Genomic DNA, 4,963 nt, shown 5'->3' with positions numbered 1-4,963 from the left:
AGAGCCCGGAAGAGCATCAACACAGTGGGACGTGCTCGGAGAAACGCAGCAAATTTGACAGTGGTGCCGTCGGGTGGAGGTATTGAGGCATTGCAGAAAAGCCGTTCATTAAAAACTGGATGTCATGCTGAATATTGGTCGACAGAGGGAACTCGTGGATCATTTTGTCCAAGCACCTGAGTGTCCTACCACTACTACTACTAATATCCATCCATTTTCTTTCCCACTTATCCTCACGAGGGTCGCGGCGAGTGCTGGAGCCTATCCCAGCTGTCAACGGGCAGGAGGCGGGGTACACCCTGAACTGGTTGCCAGCCAAAGGAAGGGCACATGGAGACAGTCGCAGTCACAATCACACCTATGGGCAATTTAGAGTGCCCAATTAATGTTGCATGTTTTTGGGATGTGAGAGGAAACCGGCATGCCTAGAGAAAACCCACGCAAGTGAGCACCTCCTTCTTGCTGCCAAAACTAATTCCATAGTTTGATTTCAAGGCTGACATAAAGGATGTTTCCAAGATGAGGAACCAGGTTCAGTCGAACCATCTTCCTGATGCACTCCTGAGGGCAGACACCCTCTCCATTTTCAAACGTTATCTTAAAAGTTCCGTTTTTGATTAAGTTTCTAGTAAGACCTGTCTTGGCTCATCTCTTAATTATGTCGCTGACTTCTGTGGTCCCCCCTTGCTGCCTTCCCATCTTCTTCTCTTCTCGCTGAGCTTTTTATCGCTCCTTGTTTTTTTTTTTTTTAATAACATCCCGGCTATTGCTGTGAATGCAGACATTGTGAGTTGTGCTGTTGTCTCATTAACATCCGTGTAGGCCGCTCCTACCCGCCTCTCTCCCCATGGTGCTCGCTGATTCTGGAGGTGTATCTATCTAGTCATCAAATGTGCATTGCCAAATGACGAGCAAAGAAAGTAGATGCTTTCCACACATGGTGTGCCAGATGATATTTTTTTTAGAATTATTATTTGTTGCTGTGCTTAAAAAAAAAAAAAAAAAAAAAGCGAAACAAATAAACACAAATGAATGGTGCACGAAACGTGTCCTCCTCAATCAGTGTTTGCAGAAGGAGCCCTGGCTCCGTTGTCACCTTATGTTGGATTTTGAGCGTGTGAAATACTATGGTGCACAAGTGTAACAGTGAATATCACCAAAAACCTTTGTTTTAACCACCAGAATAAATATGCTGCAAGGATTAACATTAAACAATAATTGGATCTACTTGATATCCGAATGAATCAACAAGGCTTCAAGAGCAATGGTTTAAAAAAAAAAAAAAAAAAAAAAAAAAATATATATATATATATATATATATATATATATATCATTCAGACGAGCAAATGAACACATTTGCAACATTTGACAATTTGACTAACCCAAATGACTGAATTCCATTTAGTTAAGAAAACGTGCCCAGTATGAGGACACTAACATGGCGCCTTAATGACATTGTTAGCCCCATGAAAATTCTTGAGAAAGTGTGGCTGTCCCATATATTCCCTCCAACGTAGACGCACATTTCATTTTTTTCACGTTTTGTTGGTAAACGCCACGACTGGCACCAAACAGCTGACAGCACAATAAAACAATTGTCTGTCACAAACTGTTAAGAATGCAGCTAAGAATACCCGCCGGTTCCAAAGAATTTGACGGCATATGTAGTCATAGTCAAAGTTTATAAAAAATATATAAGCAATATATCCTTATATGTTCAAACAAAGCAAACAACCAAATATAATTCATGATAAACTTCACAAAGCTTTCAAATGTTCACTGCGTGCATAGCTGGTGACATGACATGTGTTTTTCATTTTGGGTTGCTCAGATTTTTTTCCCCCCATTTTTTGGGTGCAGTATTCAAATTTGATTTCCAGTTGATGCACAGTACTTCTATTTGAGAGCGGGTGGGTGGAGTTAAAATACAGGAAGTACTTAGTGTCAATTGGAGGTGCAGGACACTTGAATATCCAGCGTAAATGGAGCCAAAGTGAGAATCCCAACGAGCAGTCTGGGCCACCTTTTCTCATGGGGATCATATTGACTGGGCTGTCACAAAAAATGTGGGTGTCTCTTTTACCAGACATTCTCACGAGACACGGCAAAAATGATGAAATGAGCTGTGCGCCATTTTGAAGGCAGCTCTAGTGGTGTTGTGAATTAAGTACGAAAGCGGTCGATAAATTAAAATGGAGTCGATGAGGTGCCGGGTTCAAAAGCATCGATAAGCCCACCTCACCATCTTACCTCAGCTTCGGCCACTTAACCCTGCAACTGCAAACCCGCCTCCAGGGCGGGAAAGTCATGGCAACCTTAAGTGGGTTCTGTCACCTGCGGAGTTCTCGGATGGAGGTGCAGTCATGTTAACAGTCAAACAAAATCTGTCGGACACATATCACAAATGCACAGTGCCACTTCCTTTCTGCCATAAGTATGAGGGCAAGTACCGTAATTACGTTTGAGTACTTGCTGATACCAAGTATCGATATTTGATCATAGTATAATATTTTACAAAGGTGAGCAAAATGTTTTATTTTCAAATATTGATCAAAGACACAAATGTTTCTATAACAGTCAATCAATCAATCGTTAGTGTAACAATTTGACATTACTGACATCTTTACATTCAATTGCGCATTTTGCCCCACCATGTCATCCATCTATCCATTTTCTTTGGCGCTTATCCTCACAAGGGTCACGGGAGTGCTGGAGCCTATCCCAGCTGTCAATGGGCAGGAGGCGGGGTACACCCTGAACTGGTTGCCTGCCAATCAAAGGGCACATAGAGACAAACAGCCCCACTCACAATCACACCTAGGGGCATTTTTAGAGTGTCCAATTAATGTTGCATATTTTTGGGATGTGGGAGGACACCGGAGTCCCCGAAGAAAACCCACACAGGCACGGGGAGAACAGGCAAACTCCACACAGGCGGGGTCGCGATTGATCCCCGGTCCTCAGAACTGTGAGGCCAACACTTGACCATTTGATCCACCGTGCTGCCCCACCATATCATATACATGTTAATTAATTATAAAAAATTTGTATACATGGTGTCATGGATGCCGCAGCTGTAGAGCGTTGGCTCACAATTCTGAGGGCCAGGATTCAAATCCCGGGGTTTGCATGTTCTCCCCGTACCTGCGTGGGTTTTCTCCGGGCACTCCGTTTTCCTCCCGCACCCCGAAAACATGCAACATTAATTGGACACTCAAAATTCCCCCTAAGTGTGATTGTGAATGCAGCTGTTTGTCTCTGTCTGCCCTGCACTTGGCTGGCAACCAGTTTAGGGTGTACCCCGCCTCCTGCCCGATGACAGCTGGCCAAAGCTCAAGCACTCCCGTGACCCTTCTGAGGATAAGCGGCTCAGAAAATGGATGGATGGATGTTAGCTCATGTCTACATTTACAGATACACTTGCGTAATAATGCAAAGTAGCCATGACTAGACCATGTTATTTGAAAACTACAATCACGCTGTCTGAGCTGAGAGGTATGAAGGTGATTGCACCCGTCTCCAGTGCTGTACATAGGCCTGTCGCTGTTGATTTGCAGCCTTCGGCGGCCGCAGTGGGCTGTTTTTTGTCCCCCCCCCCCCCCCACCTCTTCCTCGCTCGTGATCTGAGTGGCTGACGGATATTCACCATGTACTCCAACTCTGTCGGGCTGGCAGTGGGCCGTAAGGTGGTGGATGCCCTGCAGTTCGCTAGTGCCTTGCAACACAGTGCACGTGCAGCCAGAAAGCAGAGACATGTTAGCCTAAATAACACCAAACTGATTGTACTTCAGTATTTTTTTTCAGTTGTGAGCATAGTTTGACTTTTAACTTCATTCTATTGTGCCTTGAGAAAGAGTTTGCCCCCTCCTGATTGTTTTTTTTTCTTCGCATTTCTATCACACACAATGGTTTCAAATCATCAAACCAATTTTAACATCAATCAGAGTCAACCTAAGGAAATAAAAAAAAATAGCTTTCAAATGACAATCCAATTTATTAAAGCAAAAAACTAAATCCAAACCTTTCTGACTCTCTGTGAAAAAATAATTGTGAAATCACAAAGTCAATGGAACTAACCACATGTTTGGGAAAGTTAAGTTCAATTTTACGAGCCACACCCAAACCTTACTTTTTGAATAATTCAAAATCACTTAATTAGAATCTGTCAGAGAACGTGAAGAAGGCTAGAAGATATCAAGAACCAACACATCATGCTACAATCCAAAGAAATTAAAAAAAAAAAAATTGGGAAAAAAGTGATTAAAATCCAGCCATTTACAAGGCTTTGGGGCTACAGCAAACCACTGTCAGAGCCATTATCCACAAATGGAGAAAACAGGGAATATTGGCAAACCTCCCAAGAAAGGCCAACTGACTAAAGTTACTCCAACAGTTTGACAATCACTCATCCACAAAAGAACCTCAAACAACATCCAGAATCCTGCAGGCCTCCCTGGCCCAAGTTAAGGTCAGTGTTCATGACACTGCCAAAAATGGCATCCCTGGGATGGTTCCCAGGTGAAAACTCCAGCTGTCAGCAAAGAATACAAAAGCTCATCTCACATTTTCCCAAAAACATCAACGATCCTCAAGACTTTGGAGGAAAAATCTGTGCACTGACAGTTCAAAAAGAACATTATACCAACAGCGAAGCATTTTGATGGCAGTGTTATGGTCTGGGGCAGCTTTGCTGCCTCAGAACCAGGACAACGTACTGTGATTGATGGAATAATGAATTCTGCTGTGTACTAGAAAATCATGGAGACCGTCTTGGCAAAAGTTTGTGCCCTCAAACTCAAGCACTCTTGGATCATGCGGCAGGTCAAGGAAGGATCTGAAACACAGCAGCAAGTCCACCTCTGATTGGATCAGAAAAAAAAAGGTTTGGGAACGGCCAAGTCAAAGTCTGGAAATAAAACAATTTTGCAAAGAAGAGTGGGACAAAATTCCTCCAGAGTCATGT

Source organism: Syngnathoides biaculeatus, chromosome 2, assembly GCF_019802595.1.
Source record: "Syngnathoides biaculeatus isolate LvHL_M chromosome 2, ASM1980259v1, whole genome shotgun sequence".
In the NCBI taxonomy this organism is placed as follows: domain Eukaryota; kingdom Metazoa; phylum Chordata; class Actinopteri; order Syngnathiformes; family Syngnathidae; genus Syngnathoides; species Syngnathoides biaculeatus.
Note: the sequence above shows the minus strand (reverse complement) of the source record.